Consider the following 19,378-nt stretch of genomic DNA (forward strand, 5'->3'; position numbering starts at 1 on the left):
GTATTGGCTGACATGTGTCGTTCCCAATACTTCCTCTTTAACTGTAGCCATGTTCATAGCTAGACAGATCATCTTCTCCCTTATTTAGCTACAGTGCAATAGTAAAAGTACAGAACCAACATAATAGTATTGTTGTTAGAGACTAGGCTGGCTATAATCTGAAAGTTACGTTGATATAATACTTACGTTTTGAGACCAGTAAGAAAATGTTTTTCATACCTTTGAGGAACGCTTATACTGTATGTATTTTTTGTCTATCCAGCATTTTGATCAGTACTGAACTATTCTGAAGTTTGATACCTAGCATATAGAGTGCACACACAGTGACCCAATGTGTGCGTGAGTGAGAGGCCAATGTGAGGTCATACAGTTCAGTGGACCCCAGTGAAAAGAAGCTGTCAGACCCAGCAGTCACAGCACACACTGTCTGAGGACATGCAGTGGGGCAAACAAGTATTTAGTCATCCACCAATTGTGCAAGTTCTCCCACTTAAAAAGATGAGGCCTGTACTTTTCATCCTAGGTACACTTCAACTATGAGAGACAGAATGGGGGAAAGAATCCAGGAAATCACATTGTAGGATTTTTAATGAATTAATTGGTAAATTCCTCAGTAAAATAAGTATTTGGTCACCTACAAACAAACAAGATGTCTGGCTCTCACAGACCTGTAACTTCTTCTTTAAGAGCCTCCTCTGTCCTCCACTCGTTAACTGTATTAATGGCACCTGTTTGAACTCGTTATCAGTATAAAAGACACCTGTCCACAACCTCAAACAGTCACACTCCAAACTCCACTATGGCCAAGACCAAAGAGCTGTCAAAGGACACCAGAAACACAATGGTAGACCTGCATCAGGCTGAGAAGACTGCATCTGCAATAGGTAAGCAGCTCGGTGTGAAGAAATCAACTGTGGGAGCAATTATTAGAAAATGGAAGACATACAAGACCACTGATAATCTCCCTCCATCTGGGGCTGCACGCAAGATCTCACCCCGTGGGGTCAAAATGATCACAAGAGCGGTGAGCAAAGATCCCAGACCCACACGGGGGGACCGAGTCCATGACCTGCAGAGAGCTGGGACCAAAGTAACAAAGGCTACCATCAGTAACACACTACGCCGCCAGGGACTCAAATCCTGCAGTGCCAGACGTGTCCCCCTGCTTAAGCCAGTACATGTCCAGGCCCGTCTGAAGTTTGCTAGAGAGCATTTAGATCATCCAGAAGAGGATTGGGAGAATGTCATATGGTCAGATGAAACCAAAATAGAACTTTTTGGTAAAAACTCAACTAGACGTGTTTGGAGGAGAAAGATTGCTGAGTTGCATCCAAAGAACACCTACTGTGAAACATGGGGGTGGGACCATCATGCTTTGGGGCTGTGTTTCTGCAAAGGGACCAGGACGACTGATCCGTGTAAAGGAAAGAATGAATGGGGCCATGTATCGTGAGATTTTGAGTGACAACCTCCTTCCATCAGCAAGGGCATTGAAGATGAAACGTGGCTGGGTCTTTCAGCATGACAATGATCCCAAACACACCACCCGGGCAACGAAGGAGTGGCTTCGTAAGAAGCATTTCAAGGTCCTGGAGTGGCCTAGCCAGTCTCCAGATCTCAACCCCATAGAAAATCTTTGAAGGGAGTTGAAAGTCCGTGTTGCCCAGCGACAGCCCCAAAACATCACTGCTCTAGAGGAGATCTGCATGGAGGAATGGGCCAAAGTACCAGCAACAGTGTGTTAAAACCTTGTGAAGACTTACAGAAAACATTTGACCTCTGTCATTGCCAACAAAGGGTATATAACAAAGTATTGAGATGAACTTTTGTTATTGACCAAATACTTATTTTCCACCATAATTTGCAAATAAATTCTTTAAAAATCAGACAATGTGATTTTCTGGATTCTTTCCCCCATTCTGTCTCTCATAGTTGAGGTATACCTAGGATGAAAATTACAGGCCTCTCTCATCTTTTTAAGTGGGAGAACTTGCACAATTGGTGGCTGACTAAATACTTTTTTGCCCCACTGTATGTCATGTCAGGACTTGATCATAATAATACACGTCTGTCTGGTAGTTTTGCTTATATTTTTCCAGGTACTGAGATATCTAGAACTGGAATTTTGTTGCAGACATGTTTCAGTGGAAGAACATTCAATCTGTATTTATTACAAATAAAGTACCACACTCTCCTAATCTACTGTTCCTCGCTAGCTTAGCAACAGCATGTTTTAGTGCACAGTCCACATTACCTTGGACAGACTCACACAGCCAAGTCATTCCTACAGCAACAAGAAATAGTTAATGCTGGGAGAAACTCACTTCTGCGAATGATGAGGGAGTAGAGGCTTTCTCTGCTTGGCCCTATAAAAATCAGGCTAATGACTATCCATAGAGACTACTTACACTCAGCCAGGCCCTCTAACATTGTTATTGCTCAATATACTTAACATTTGAGCTCAGATGACCTTAGACGGTTCTGTGAGAAAACCAGGCCTGTCTGGTTTAGTTTGCTCAAAGCATGTCCAAAACCACCACAATGTATTCCATGGCTCAGGTTTGAGAGTGGGTGTATGCTGACAGTGGAGCGTGAGCGTGCAGGGAACGGCTCGCTAGATGCTTGCTGATTCAGAGTGGGAGAGCTGCTCCCACCAGCAGGGGAAATGCCTTTCATCTCAGACACGAGACCCTGAGCTTCAGCTGTTAGGAATCCTATCTAGCAGCCAAGCAGCACCCGGAGCTACAGCAGCAGCTTATGGAATTGCTGCAGCGACGGCCATAAGTATAAACAGAGCCTGACAGGGAGCTGCTGTGGTACAGGACAGTAGGACAGTAGGACACTGACATGACAGGGAGCATTTGCATGTCTCCCCAACTTAAATGTTAGGCAAAACATGAGGGCAGCACGGTGTTTTTTACCGAGCTAAACTGAGCTCCAGATACCCTACTCTAGTAGGTGACCCTCAAAGGCTCTAACCGTTTCCTGCTGCAATGCTCAGCGACCTCTCAGTCAGTACAAATGTGCATTCCCACAGTGACACCTGGCAATCACAACTGCACCTTCCTGCACCTTCCTGCACCTTCCTGCACCTTCCTGCACCTTCCTGCACCTTCTTGCACCTTCCTGCACCTTCCTGCACCTTCTTGCACCTTCCTGCACCTTCCTGCACCTTCCTGCACCTTCCTGCACCTGACCTTAATGAAGCTCTTCCTACATGACTGGGTGAGGAAGTACTGCTCCTTAAGTAACAGTACACATGACAGTTATAACAGAACAATGGCCTCTCTTCTATCTGCACGTCCTCCTGCGACCCAGAGAGCTCCTGCACTGCCACACACACACACACACACACACACACACACACACACACACACACACACACACACACACACACACACACACACACACACACACACACACACACACACACACACACACACACACACACACACACACACACACACACACACAGACACACACACACACACACACACACACACACACACACACACACACACACACACACACACACACACACACACACACACACACACACACACACACACACACACCTGCTGCCACTGTCGTTGCTATGGTAACCCTTGGGCATGGTGCCGTGATCAACAAGGCCCGAAACTGCTGGGGCGCCATTGCAGGGGTTGACACACACACACACGGAAGAGAAGATGAAGGGACAGAGAGCGAGAGACACACACACACACACCCCTATCTCCCCTGGGAGATGTGCACTGTAACATCTAGACGGCCGCATTAGCCTGGCAGCTAGTCTCTCGTAACCCCACTGTGTGTGTGTGTGTGTGTGTGTGTGTGCGCGAGCGTGCGTGCCTGTGTGCGCACGTGCGCGTCATGGAGTGGATATGAACCTAGTTATAGCATCCTTCCCACAGTCCCTCCATGGATGTAAATGAACTAGTTTAGCCTGTCTGCCTGTCTGTCTGTCTGTCTGTCTGCCTGTCTGCCTGTCTGTCTGCCTGTCTGTCTGTCTGTCTGCCTGCCTGTCTGTCTGCCTGTCTGCCTGTCTGTCTGCCTGCCTGCCTGTCTGTCTGTCTGCCTGTCTGTCTGTCTGCCTGTCTGCCTGTCTGCCTGTCTGCCTGTCTGTCTGCCTGTCTGTCTGCCTGTCTGCCTGTCTGCCTGTCTGCCTGTCTGCCTGTCTGTCTGCCTGTCTGCCTGTCTGTCTGCCTGTCTGTCTGTCTGTCTGCCTGTCTGCCTGCCTGCCTGTCTCTCTGTCTCTCTGTCTGCCTGCCTGCCTGTCTCTCTGTCTCTCTGTCTGCCTGCCTGCCTCCTGCTATGGGGACTCAGGGCAACAACAAGAGAACAAACAATTCCAGCTCTGTCTCTCCTGCCTCTCTTTCCTCTCCATCCATCTCCCCCTTCTTCTCTGGCTCACACAGCAGACAGCCTGTCTGTGTTTCCCAGCAGAGACTAGATGGGCTTTAAAAAGCAGGACTCACACAGGATGGCTACTTCCAACCAGGCCAATAACAGTGTTCTCGTCCGAGTCGTGCAGCAGAGGAACACTGTGTGCAGCAGGTCTAGTGCAGCAGCTCTAGTGCAGCAGCTCTAGTGCAGCAGCTCTAGTGCAGCAGGTCTAGTGCAGCAGGTCTAGTGCAGCAGCTCTAGTGCAGCAGCTCTAGTGCAGCAGGTCTAGTGCAGCAGGTCTAGTGCAGCAGGTCTAGTGCAGCAGCTCTAGTGCAGCAGCTCTAGTGCAGCAGCTCTAGTGCAGCAGGTCTAGTGCAGCAGGTCTAGTGCAGCAGGTCTAGTGCAGCAGCTCTAGTGCAGCAGCTCTAGTGCAGCAGCTCTAGTGCAGCAGGTCTAGTGCAGCAGGTCTAGTGCAGCAGGTCTAGTGCAGCAGCTCTAGTGCAGCAGGTCTAGTGCAGCAGCTCTAGTGCAGCAGCTCTAGTGCAGCAGGTCTAGTGCAGCAGGTCTAGTGCAGCAGCTCTAGTGCAGCAGGTCTAGTGCAGCAGCTCTAGTGCAGCAGGTCTAGTGCAGCAGGTCTAGTGCAGCAGCTCTAGTGCAGCAGCTCTAGTGCAGCAGGTCTAGTGCAGCAGCTCTAGTGCAGCAGGTCTAGTGCAGCAGCTCTAGTGCAGCAGGTCTAGTGCAGCAGGTCTAGTGCAGCAGCTCTAGTGCAGCAGGTCTAGTGCAGCAGGTCTAGTGCAGCAGGTCTAGTGCAGCAGGTCTAGTGCAGCAGGTCTAGTGCAGCAGGTCTAGTGCAGCAGGTCTAGTGCAGCAGGTCTAGTGCAGCAGCTCTAGTGCAGCAGGTCTAGTGCAGCAGCTCTAGTGCAGCAGGTCTAGTTTCTGTCCCTAATCGTTAGACTAACTTAGGGTCTGGTTGCATCTGCTCGTAGCTCTTTTCAACAATCCACAGTTTATTGCCATAACATATACACAACGGTGCAGTTATGCAATGTATGGAACACGTAGATCTCTGCTTCCTCAACAGCGCAGAACTCTTGGATATTCCGTGATGTCTTCCCAGTATTTAGCGATCCAAATGACACACACACACACACACACACGGTCTGTAGTCTCTTTAAGGTGTGTGTACATGATCAGAGCCAGACGGACAGGATAGCGTCTAGACACCCCCCCCCCTCCTCCCTCCCCCCTGCCTAAAGCAAGACTGACTACTCTCTCGTGTGATTGAACCAGAGCCCAGGGTCAGTAATATCAGGGTTTGAGTGAGAGAGTGTGTGTGTGTGTGTGTGTGTGTGTGTGTGTGTGTGTGTGTGTGTGTGTGTGTGTGTGTGTGTGTGTGTGTGTGTGTGTGTGTGTGTGTGTGTGTGTGTGTGTGTGTGTGTGTGTGTGTGTGTGTGTGTGTGTACATGTTGCCTGGGGTGTGTGTGTGTGTGTGTGTGTGTGTGTGTGTGTGTGTGTGTGTACATGTTGCCTGGGGTCAGCCAGGGTCATCATCTGAATTAGCGTAGAGGTACATTTTCTATAACTAAAGTTCAGCCTGTGCTGTAGCATGCTGCTCAAAGCGTGCGTGCGTGCGTCTCTAACGGTTTTTCAGGCTCTGCCATGTTCTACTCTGAGGTCATAAAGGTAATAAATCATCTGTTATGCCCTGACATTTTTACATTTCCATTCAAAGAGATGGCGACATTGTATTAACTAATAAGACTACCTCTGGGTCGGGGTGGCCGGCAGATAATAACCTGTGAGTTACCAGTGCTGCTGAACCCGCTCTATAAGAGTGATCCTGCTGTGCTTGTGTTGCTGCAGGTCAACACCACAGGAGGCAGGACAGGTCGAGGCATGCTGAACAGAACAAGGCAGATGCGTGATCACAAAGGACAAAGAAATAAAACGCAGAGCTGAAAAGGAGAAGGAAAGAAAACAAGGCTCAGGTTGAACAAATAGATACTGGACACAGGGAGGGACAGAGATACGACGGGGGGGGGGGGGAGGGTCGGTGCGGGGAGCGCGTGGTTAAGGAAGACAGATGTTACAGGGAGACAAACTACAAAGCCTATCACATCTGAGAGTGAACAAGGAAAGGGTGGAAAATAAGCAAACGAGAGGAGAGGAGATGAGAGGCCTTCTGCCCGTCTGCATTCGGCCTGCACATGTTCTCTGATAGCACAGGCAGCTATCTGCAACCACCACGCAGCGCACCAATAGGCCCCCCCATGCAGCTCCAAAGCAGTGTTGCAACAGCAGCCAAGTTGCAGACCCCTCCCAGACGGATGCTCACACGTACTGCGACATCTTGAGCACGATGCGACCTGCTGAACACTAGCTATTAACCCTGTAGGTGATTATTGAAACGTTTAAAGTTTTCACTTTGCTTTTTTACATTTCAATCATCACCATTTCAAATAATAAGGAAATTGGCGGATAATGAAAATAATCGTTGTCATAGTTTGAGTTGTATGCATTAGCATTTACATTCCTCTTAGTCAAACTAACTTAAGAGACATATAAACTTTCTGGGAGATGATTATGATGATTGAAAACATACACAAAAAATGAGTTGATAAAAATGTACATTTTAGCAACAGAAGTTTCCACACCTCATCAGAACCTCATCAGAGCAACACACAGAACCTCCAACACATCTCAATGCAAACATGCGGACAAACAGCCTGCTGCTCTGTGCGTGACTACACTCCGTGAGTTTAATAACTCACTTTAGTCCCTTCCTGCTAATCGTAACTGGTCTCCATTTTGAAAGAACTGCTCCTCAGTAGCGATGCTTGCGTGGTAGGGGTGTAGCGGTATCCGTATTCGTCCCGTACCGTCACGGTTCGGACGTCACGGTTCGGCACATGCAGTCACACGGCGAATACGCCTTTTTTTTACGAGTGGGAAAAAAGTCTGTCCTTCAGGGCAGCATCCACTACACTATATATACTCCAGGGGGCGGTATTGCGCCTAAAAGCTGTTTGCCAGCCGCCCTTAAACAACAAATGAAGAACAAGAAGAAACACAACAACAAAACGAACTAAATACAAGAAGAAGAAAAGTTAGTATGGCGAGTTCACACAACACACAGGAGCTAGAACCCCCCTGCTTCTTTTAAATCAGCTGTGTGGGAACATTTCGGGTTCCCTGTGGACTACAACAACGATGAAGTGTGCGAGTGGTGGATCGGACGAGGACGGTGTGTCGGCGTTGTTCGATAGCGGTGCGGTATGCTAATGGTAACACACGCCAAACATGCTAAATCATATCAGAAGGGATCACCCAGATTTGACAATCACCGGAGCTCGGCGAAAGACAACAGCTGTTCAACAGCTGATCCCCGCTGTTTTTAAGAAGCCAATAGACATGAAAGCCGAGAGACCAAAACTAAATAACGGAAGCTTTTGGCATAATGTTTTTCAACGACTTTGCGCTCTGGAAACACTTTCTTATTATTTACGATGTAATATTTTAAAGACATCCTTTTTAGTTTTACAGCTTGATGAAACCTTTTAGTTTGACATCAGCCATTATAGATAATATGGCCCTCTGACTGTGTGTGGTTTGTTTTTAACTGTTTAATACAGTTAATTGTTCAAAATGTCAGAGTTCCTTATTTTGAGACTGAAACTTGCACTACTGTTCAAACATAAATAACAACAAACCTGGAATTATGCATTTGGGACTTTCTTTTGCTTTTTCTTGTTGTACCGAACCGTACCGAACCGTGACCCCAAACCGAGGTACGAACCGAACCGTGACTTCTGTGAACCGTTACACCCCTATTGCGTGGCTTTTTCTTCTGCTGTGGCTCAGTGCTGTAGAGGCTGTCACTCCAACATGGACATCATTATGTCTCCTCCTCTCGATCTCTATGTATCCTTCTGATTTGTAATCCCTCCATGCTTTTCCTTTCATGATGTATTGCTCTCCTTTCTTCTCCAAATGCCAACCTCCACCTCTTCTTTTCTACTATACCAATGTCCTCTAGTCATGTCTGCCTCCCTATCTCTTGTCCCACCTCGTTCTGTCTCCTACCTTCCCTCCCACTCCCTCGGATTCTCACATTATGGGCTGTTAAAATACCTTCCACATGCACGCGCATTGTGCAATCCAGCACATCACACCCCCCCTCCCCGTGAAGTAATGCCTGGCAGGCAGGATTACACAGAAAGAGAGATGGAGACCGAGAGAACAAAAAAGAAAGACAGAGAAAGTGTATCGGTGATAGAGGATGCAGCAGAGAGGGGGGCGACGTCAGGGGACCATTTTGTACATGAAGAGAATCTGCAAGATAAAGGGAAGTGCGTGCGGGAAAAAAAGTCCTATCAAAAAAACTTTGTTCATCCCTGGAACACTTGGCCGTGACCGCGGGCTGAACTTCAGAGCGGTGCTGAGCAACAGCTGCGGAACACAGAAGAAACTGCAAAAAAAGAAAAGAAGCTGCAGAAGAAGAAGCAGGCAGGCAGGCGGAGTGCGGAGGGGGGGCATCTTTCTCAAAGATGGTGGTGGTGGTTTGGAGATGACCAGGATGTTCGAGGCTTGCTGAGAGAGGGAAGGGAGTAAAAATAGACCTGGGGCAGCGGGGGGGAGGGGTTCAAACAGAGGGGAGGATAGTTCAATGTGGAGAGAAGCTGGTGTCCTAACGATAAAGAAGTGCTCAGTCCTCTGGCAGGAGCAGCCTCCATTACTCTGCACTCTGCTTCAGCCACAATCTCATCCTGTCACTAATATCTTACAGTTAATCGCTCTTAAAAATATAAGTGAGAAAACACAACCTCACCGTATCTGAGAGGAGATATGATTCTGCCATTAGTGAGCACTAACAAAGATGGAGTAGTTACTTTCAAAGTATTACAAAATACTGACTTCAGATCTCCTTCCCTCTCGTGTTTCCCTCTCTGCCTCCTTCTTTCCTCCCCTTTTATACCGTATTGCCTTCTCTCACACACTTCTCCACCCACACCGATTTCTTCCTTCCTTCTTTTCTCCGTCTCTGAGTAGAAAAGCACTTGGGGAGTTCAGCTGACGGCCAATACTGCAGAATAATAAGCAGCTTCTGACTCGACGAGGTATAACTCTTTTGGGTGACGGAGTGTAACCACGGATATCGACAACTAAGCAACACCCACGCAAACTTTATACCTCTTTAGTAGTTTGTGTGCTTACTCTTTCTTTTTAGAGGGCAGACGTGGTGTGAAAGAACAGATCTTTTAAAGAAGGATTACAAAATACACACACACACACAAAAATGACCACCTTGGCGCTTTTAGTGTTAATTGGAGGAAAGCAATTTGCTTAAAAAAAATGGAACTCTCCAACAAATACTCACACACAAAGAGAAGCCAGTCATCATGGGGAGAAAAGAGATACGAGGAACCAGAAGCTCTGCCCATTAAAAGTCCTGTCTCATGAAAATAGAATGGCTGTCCATGTGCAGCAGGCAGGGGGACTACAGGTTTATGGAGGAATCATTATGACAACTGCAAATGCACAGCATGCTTGACTGCTTTGAAGGATTAGGAATCGATAGTTATTGAATGATGTGGCTGATTGTTGGTGGGACCCTCACCTGGGTGCGGCTGGTCCGGGGCTGATGTGTGTTAGTGTTGGGACGGCACTGGGCAGGGCCAAGCCGGATGCTGTGACTATGACCAATATTAATAATTCACATGCAGGATCTCCATGCCCTAATCATCATTAGCAACGCTAGCCAGGAGCCACGTTAGCTTCCAGCAGAACGCAGAGCGTGAAGATCAGACAGGGAAGACAGGTGAAGAGCGTGCCATCCATGTGATCATCTCCATTTAAACTAAAGATACCTCCTATATATAGTAAGAAAGGCTCTGTGTGGTGTCAAGCTCTTTCAGTTAGCCTACATGTATCTCTTCAGATGTCCCTGTCCGTTTATCTATCTATACATCATTTCAATAATAGGATCCATTTTAAATAATGTACTATATTAATCGACTATTCAGACTATTACTGTATGCCTTGCACAATTTCTCAAGCGCTCTTATTTAGCCATCAACTTTTAGATTTAGCTTGAGGTTGCTTTAGGCATGTGGAAACTAACAATGAAGACAATAAAGATGAATACTTGATTCAAAGATACATATATTATTAAATTAACTTAACAAATTGTGAACAAAATTAACATTGCTTTTTATTTAAATTACATAAATAATATTTCACATCAAAAGAAACAACAGTGTTTTAACAAATGGTATTAAATAATCTGATGACAGAACTGTAAACAGAATAGCTGAAACTTTAACAAACTAAATAACTCAGTTTCCTCTAATCATTAACCCATGTTTGAATAATGGAGTTAACTCCGTGTGTTGCTGCTAGCATGCATAAAGGCCCTGACACACCAACCCGATTTTGGGAGTCAGAGGCCGTCAGAGGCTGTCGGGCATTCGCGGCGCCGTAGTCAGGTTGGTGTGTCCCGCACCGTCGACCGTGACACGCCTTATTTGGACTGCCAGACCCGATGCATGGCCGATTCAACATGTTGAATCGGCCATGCATCGGGTCTGGCAGTCGGACCAAATAATCACTCTGATTGGCTGTTCAGCTAGCAAATCAGTGCATGAGAAGCGAAGCGGAAGTGAGGGACGTAAACAAACGATTTAAGAAGGCACACACAGACTGCTATTCATTTTCATCTCATCATGGCGATCTGGAATGATGCAAACGAAGACCTGCTCATCACCTTGATCCAGGAGAGGCCAGCTCTGTATGATATTACGGAGAAAAGATACTCTTCTTCTTCTCTGTCTTCCGGTTGTTGCCTCTTTTGAATGACGAATACACACTACCGCCGCCTGCTGGTAAGGAGAGTTATTGCCACTCACGCACTGAAGTCGGTGCGGTGTGTTCCCGTGCGACACATGGCCAAAACGCAGGAGAACACGGCCAGGCAACAGCCCACTTCAGCGTCGGCTAGTCCTCTGGTGACTGCTTGGTGTGTCAGGGCCTTAACACCTGACGTGGAGATGTTCCTCGTGGACGGGGCTACAGAGCTGCTAGAAAGACAGTGGAACCCGGTGCATTCCTCCGTCTGGATGTGGAGCACTTTTGCTAAATGTTTAGACAAACTGCTCGTGTTACCGCCCTTACATTAGGGGTGTTGAAAATAATCGTTTCTACGATGCATTGCGATGCGGACGTGGACGATTCGTTCTCGATGCAGTGACGGAAGATAATCGGTTATAGAGTAGTAACGTTGCTTCCTGATTTTCCGGCCGCGGCTTTACTATAACGTTTTTTCTGTCACTTTAATATCAAATCGGTCGGTGACGCAGAGATCAGGGAACAGACGTGACAGCGGCACAGCAACACTGAGCAGTCTGCTTTATCCACCAACACAAGAACACCAGTCCAGAACCAACAGCAGAAGGACCCGCTCCGAATCACTCCGTGTCGCTGCGGCTCAGAGACACAGATTTATGTTTTTCAAAAATAATCGCGTTTCAATCATGTCAGGTTTTTGGTGGATTTAGTTAAGTCTTGGATGCAAAGTATGAATGTCCTCTAGCAATTTTCAGACGATATATACGTGTGTAAAGTTTGTGAAGGCAGGAGGAAAAAAGCTTCCGCGATCACCGTCTCCTCCGTTCCTCCAAGCCCCGCCCCCTCCCTGAAAATAATGAGTGACAGGCTGATAGTGACCCGATAGAAACTTTATTATTCACTTAATCACTGAGATATAATGAAGCTAACTTAGTCTCATACATTCATGGGATTCATGTCACAGTAAGACAGAGAATGTAAGTGTGCACCCACATGCAGTATTTTAGTTTGTATATGCTGTTGTAAATACTCCTGCTGTCTGCTGTGTTCAGACTCACGTCCTGTGTGTGATGCCACATTCAGGACATTCAGTGTCCTTTCTTAACAGAAGACCGTGGCTAGAAGCTGCAGCTAGACTGCAGAAGTATTAGATTTTTGTTTTTGAGGATGCAACAACTTCACACACGGAGGCTAGACCTATACAATTCATTTATTTTGGTTTATAAATTAATGTCAAGACATTTATGTTATTGATTTCTGAAGCACTTTCTAAATAATAAAAAGAGAGTTCATATGTATTGACTGCATGTATGCATTGATGAAAAATAAGCCATGTGCAGTAATATAGAAAATTGAGGATGCAACGCATTGGTATGAATCGTGATGCACCGTGATGCACCAGGATATCGAACCGAATCGAAGACAGGATAATCGTAATCGAATCGTGAGACCAGTGAAGATGCACAGCCCTACCTCACATGCTGAACTCTCTTGGCAACGAGCATCGTCCACCTCGAGACGGGTAACACTTAACCACACCTTGGAGCGCTTCTCTCCGCCATCCCCGCCGTGTGCTGCTGCATGTAGCAGCTGCGTGTGTGTAAACTGCCCCGCCCCCTCGCACACAGCCGGGGGAGAGAGATCTCGTCTGGATTGGAAAGGTCGAAAATACACCGACCGTAGACGCATTTGTTTGTCTTTCTGCATGTTAGAAACGAGTTGGCGACACTACGACTGCGAGATAATGTTTGTGTAGCAATAATACAGATCTTTCTCTTTCTCAACTCGCTACTCGGAGGGAAGTCGCTGTCATGCCTTGTGAACACTCTGATAATGCCTCTCCACGTTACCTTTCTTTGGCAAATAAGGCAAATAACCTTTGAATGTGAAATCACAAACAAATATTCTTCCTCCCATTCTGGGTGGAAGTGGTCTGTCTTTAGCTTCTTGCTCGGTCCGCACTCATTTTGTTGTTTGTCTCTTGTTTGTCTCTTTAACTTCATTTGAGTTTTCTCGGCACTTGACTGATTTTGTATCGCTTTGCATTCTGGGTTAACAGACTGGAAAGCGATAGGTCGCTTTTTCTGTCAATCAAGTAAACTCCTGAATTAAGTGGCAGGGAGGCCCAGGGAGGAGGGATCAAAACCTGTTTTGTCTATTTTAATGGAGCTGAATTTTAATTTTTTTAGGAATGACTCGCGATCTACCAGCATTGTCGACGTACTGGGCACCTCTGCATTAGAGCATAAGGATTGTGCTGCAGTGTCTCTTTTGGCACTCAACACCAAGCCCATCATACTGAAGTAGCACTAAGAACAAATATATATGTCATGGACAAGTCTCTTCAGGTTTTTAGAAAACATTAATCAAATAATAGTAAACGGAGTGTGGGAGTTCATGGTGCAACAGTGCAGATGAGTGATGAGTTTAATAGTCGTTTTTGGAAAACAATGGAGCTCTATGGCACACAAATAACAAAATAAATAATCAGATTGCTGATGAAACAATCTAATTCCAAAATGTGCTCGAAAGCAAACCACTCTGTAGTCTCGCTCAATGTTGCGGCCGCATCTGATTTGTTACATGCTTGGCAATGAACGCATTCTCAAACTACAGTTTCTCTTGTGAGAAAGCGGCGCATTGCAGATAACGTACAGCCCATATTGCGAAAAACCCAGAGTGCTTTCACCACAGCAAACATGGTTCCAACACCGAGGTGGCAGTCTGCAATACACGGAGAGAAGCTGTCAGCATGGGGAGCCAAACGCTCTCCGTTCACCATGCTGACTCATACATGTCGCCTGACGACTTAGTTAACCAATGCCAATCCTAAACACCTTGCATACATCTGGGCCTGCCAGAGTCTGCAGAGAGGAGGAGGAGGAGGAGGAGGAGGAGCGAAGGAGATGCTGTGTTATGGTTGGGGGGTTGGGAGTCAGAGGCAGACCAGACATCCTCTATCTCCCCCTGACCCCCTGTCTGAGTGTGTGTGTGTGTGTGTGTGTGTGTGTGTGTGTGTGTGTGTGTGTGTGTGTGTGTGTGTGTGTGTGTGTGTGTGTGTGTGTGTGTGTGTGTGTGTGTGTGTGTGTCCTCTCCCCAGCCAGACAATAGAGCAGGCCCTGTGCCTGATTGGGGTCAGCTGGTGGGTGCCGAGGGAAGGGGGGGACAGGTTTGTGGGGTAGGTATCAGACACCGCTGTCTGACTCGTGTGTCTGGATGAGAAGAGAGAGGGACTCAAATCAGAGAGCGCTCTGAATCATCAGCCAACAAGAAGCAGTGAGGAGGAGAGGAGGAAGAGGATCTGATGCCCACACACTTCCTTTACTACTTGACTCCAGGCTGGGAGGTTAAACTGGGTTAAGATGATAAAATACCGCGCGGACAGCACTTGCTCACTGCACAATGTTCCAAAAGCTACTGTTCGTATCAACAGTGGTACTAAATGATATTCAATCACAGACTGTGGTAGAAGATTGTGGCCCCTATATGCAGGGTCTGAAGAAGTAGAAGATATTTAACCTTCGTACAAAGGAGCAATTTAAGAGCCCTGCATTCACAATCCCAAAAAGAAAAAGAAAACAAATATTGCCATCGAAAAATAGCTAAAGTACCAAAAGTAATAACACTTGTTATGTGGTCCAGGTTACACTAATTTATTTATATATTCATAAACTGCTGCTAGGTCATTTCACCTTGCCCCTCCCTACACGCAGATCACGCAGACTGTGTGGGGCGTCACCTTGCGGAGGGGGCGTCACCTTGGAGGGGGCGTCACCTTGCGGAGGGGGCGTCACCGCGGAGGAGGCGTCACCTTGCGGAGGAGGCGTCACCTTGCGGAGGGGGTGTCACCGCGGAGGGGGCGTCACCTTGCAGGGGGCGTCACCTTGGAGGAGGCGTCACCGCGGAGGAGGCGTCACCGCGGAGGAGGCGTCACCGCGGAGGGGGCGTCACCTTGGAGGGGGCGTCACCGCGGAGGGGGCGTCACCTTGCGGAGGGGGCGTCGCCTTGCGGAGGGGGCGTCACCTTGCGGAGGGGGCGTCACCTTGCGGAGGGGGCGTCACCTTGCGGAGGGGGCGTCGCCGCGGAGGGGGCGTCGCCGCGGAGGGGGCGTCGCCGCGGAGGGGGCGTCGCCGCGGAGGGGGCGTCACCTTGCGGAGGAGGCGTCACCTTGCGGAGGGGGCGTCGCCTTGCGGAGGGGGCGTCGCCTTGCGGACTTGCGGAGGGGGCGTCGCCTTGCGGACCTGCGGAGGGGGCGTCGCCTTGCGGAGGGGGCGTCACCTTGCGGAGGGGGCGTCACCTTGCGGAGGGGGCGTCACCTTGCGGAGGGGGCGTCACCTTGCGGGGCGTCGCCTTGCGGAGGGGGCGTCGCCTTGCGGAGGGGGCGTCACCTTGCGGAGGGGGCGTCGCCGCGGAGGGGGCGTCGCCTTGGAGGAGGCGTCACCTTGCGGAGGGGGCGTCGCCTTGCGGAGGGGGCGTCGCCTTGCGGACTTGCGGAGGGGGCGTCGCCTTGCGGACCTGCGGAGGGGGCGTCGCCTTGCGGAGGGGGCGTCACCTTGCGGAGGGGGCGTCACCTTGCGAGGCGTCGCCTTGCGGAGGGGGTGTCGCCTTGCGGAGGGGGCGTCGCCTTGCGGAGGGGGCGTCGCCTTGCGGAGGGGGCGTCGCCTTGCGGAGGGGGCGTCACCTTGCGGAGGGGGCGTCGCCTTGCGGAGGGGGCGTCGCCTTGCGGAGGAGGCGTCGCCTTGCGGAGGAGGCGTCGCCTTGCGGAGGGGGCGTCGCCTTGCGGAGGGGGCGTCACCTTGAGGGGCCCCCTCCGTCAACTTGCGGAGGGGGCGTCACCTTGCGGAGGGGGCGTCACCTTGCGGAGGGGGCGTCACCTTCCGGAGGGGGCGTCACCTTCCGGAGGGACCTACTCCGTCACCTTGCGGAGGGGGCGTCGCCTTGCGGAGGGGGCGTCACCTTGCGGAGGGGGCGTCACCTTGCGGAGGGGGCGTCACCTTGCGAGGCGTCGCCTTGCGGAGGGGGTGTCACCTTGCGGAGGGGGCGTCGCCTTGCGGAGGGGGCGTCGCCTTGCGGAGGAGGCGTCGCCTTGCGGAGGGGGCGTCGCCTTGCGGAGGGGGCGTCACCTTGCGGAGGAGGCGTCACCTTGCGGAGGGGGCGTCACTTTGAGGGGCCCCCTCCGTCACCTTGCGGAGGGGGCGTCACCTTGAGGGGCCCCCTCCGTCACCTTGCGGAGGGGGCGTCACCTTGCGGAGGGGGCGTCGCCTTGCGGAGGGGGCGTCACCTTGCGGAGGAGGCGTCGCCTTGCGGAGGGGGCGTCGCCTTGCGGAGGGGGCGTCACCTTGCGGAGGGGGCGTCACCTTGAGGGGCCCCCTCCGTCACCTTGCGGAGGGGGCGTCACCTTGCGGAGGGGGCGTCACCTTGCGGAGGGGGCGTCACCTTGCGGAGGGGGCGTCACCTTCCGGAGGGACCCCCTCCGTCACCTTGCGGAAGGGGCGTCGCCTTGCGGAGGGGGCGTCACCTTGCGGAGGGGGCGTCACCTTCCGGAGGGGGCGTCACCTTCCGGAGGGACNCCCTCCGTCACCTTGCGGAGGGGGCGTCACCTTGCGGAGGGGGCGTCACCTTCCGGAGGGGGCGTCACCTTGAGGGGCCCCCTCCGTCACCTTCCGGAGGGGGCGTCACCTTGAGGGGCCCCCTCCGTCATCTTGCGGAGGGGGCGTCACCTTCCGGAGGGGGCGTCACCTTGAGGGGCCCCCTCCGTCACCTTGCGGAGGGGGCGTCACCTTGCGGAGGGGGCGTCACCTTCCGGAGGGGGCGTCACCTTCCGGAGGGGGCGTCACCTTGAGGGGCCCCCTCCGTCACCTTGCGGAGGGGGCGTCACCTTCCGGAGGGGGCGTCACCTTGAGGGGCCCCCTCCGTCACCTTGCGGAGGGGGCGTCACCTTGCGGAGGGGGCGTCACCTTCCGGAGGGGGCGTCACCTTCCGGAGGGGGCGTCACCTTCCGGAGGGGGCGTCACCTTGAGGGGCCCCCTCCGTCACCTTGCGGAGGGGGCGTCACCTTCCGGAGGGGGCGTCACCTTGAGGGGCCCCCTCCGTCACCTTGCGGAGGGGGCGTCACCTTCCGGAGGGGGCGTCACCTTCCGGAGGGGGCGTCACCTTCCGGAGGGGGCGTCACCTTGCGGAGGGGGCCTCATCATATGCGCAAATGCGGCACCAAGCCGTTTCCTTATTAATTGAAGCTTAAATTCCAGTTACACAGAGGGTGCTTTTTGCAGTAATTCGTTTTTCATGGTGTTAGGCAACTAGATGATCGACTGCGTTTAAAACAAAAATCAAACTGAAAATCGAATTGCATTATCTATAATGAACGGTTTCTGCTAGAACACATACACACATACACTTTCCTCAAAAGAAAACACGTTAAAAAGTATAGAGGGGTGCAGTGACGAGTCCTAAAACCCGGAAGTGAGTTGGCATTTTACCACTACCGGTTCCCTCGTCTCAGAGCCAATGGGATCTCTCCATAGGGTTTTGGAAAAATATCTGGAAATAAGGTCTGTGGTTGAGACGCATTGAAGAGACGGATCACGTTTTGTTCTACGACATTAAATCATCAGCAGTGACCCCGCTGGTGATTTCTGAAGAGTTTACGTGTGTGAAAAACGATGGTTGATAACAAGTGGCTGAACAGGACTACAGAAGTTATGGAGGACGTTGTACGTCATTACGCCGAACACGTAAACACTCCTCTAAGCTTGTTTGCCCTGTTCTGCTTGAAAGCAAGTCCCTGCCTCCTGCAAAGTGTTCAAACAAACGCTTCAACTCGTACCATTTCAAATGTGTATGTTTGAATATGGATCTGAAGTCGGCGAGACGTTGAAGGAGCGACCCTGCTGTAGTTCTTTTATAGCATAACGTTAGCATTTTGCTTCTGGCGATTAGATTTACGATTAGAAAAGTAGGGTAGACATGTGGAGATTATCCGGCTGAACAAAACGTGCATTTATCAAACCGGTTCTTTGACACAGACCTTATTTCCAGCTATTTTCCAAAACCCTATGGAGAGATCCCATTGCTTTTTTGTCGAGGGAAGCCATGCACAGTTTATTTCCGGGTAAGCCTACAAAAACACGTCATCCCTGCACCACTCTATATCCACGTATAAATAAGGAAGAAGATCATTTTAAGCACTGACGAACTTCAGACCTGCTTTGGTGATGAAATGCTTTTTGGGTTCATTTAGAGTAGACCTACGAGGCAGAAAGAGTTTAAAGAGGAGCTCGACGCCCGTGAACTGTCAACAGGAGGGCCTCGCTGCGGGGAAGCAGTGTGTGGACCTGTCAGCGCAACTTACATGATGCCGAATTTAACAAAATTAAATTTAAATAATTGGTTTAAACGTCATAATAATAAGGACGATCGTCCGTTCTGTGATTCTCCAGAACACACAGATGGCCAGTAGCATTTTGTAGCATATTATTTTGATGAGAGATGAGCAGATCGCCACTGGGCTTTCAACTGAAGACACAGCCACGCAACAACTGCGGCACTTGTACAGCTCCTTGTGGGTATGGAATTTGAGAAGTGCTTTCCTCCGTGGTGAAAGGATCAGCACCACGGAGGAAAGCGGCAGAAAGTCGCCTGGAGTTAAAGAGAGCACACCTATTCCTAGTGTGCCAATGGTTACGGTGCCGCGTGCCAATGGTTGCCGACCCCTGTTCGACACTGTCGTAGCATTACACTGCTATGACATCTCTCCCTTCGTAACTGCACGCCTCGAGACTTTTCTTGCCAGACACTGACTGTGATATCAGTTGAGACACTTGATCAGGCTCCACACAGCTCCCTCTGGAGACACATTAGCTTTAATGAACTTATTTGACATGTGCAGTAGTACTCCCCGAGTTCCCCTTTGGTGGAGTTCCCCTTTACATGATAGCAGGAGCCTGAATGAGGCTTTGAACAAAATAACACGTGTCTTTTAGTTCTAGGACCTTACAAGGTAAACTAATCCAAGTTTGCTTTTGATACATATGACTCGAGCCATAGTTTTGCAGAGAATAAAGAGGATAGCAGGTACTTTTGGCATAATTTACTTAAGGTCCAATTAACCCTTGTGATGGATTAAACAATGTATTGAGCTGCAGCTGACCAC

Source organism: Pseudochaenichthys georgianus, chromosome 16 (genome assembly GCF_902827115.2).
Source record: "Pseudochaenichthys georgianus chromosome 16, fPseGeo1.2, whole genome shotgun sequence".
NCBI lineage: Eukaryota > Metazoa > Chordata > Actinopteri > Perciformes > Channichthyidae > Pseudochaenichthys > Pseudochaenichthys georgianus.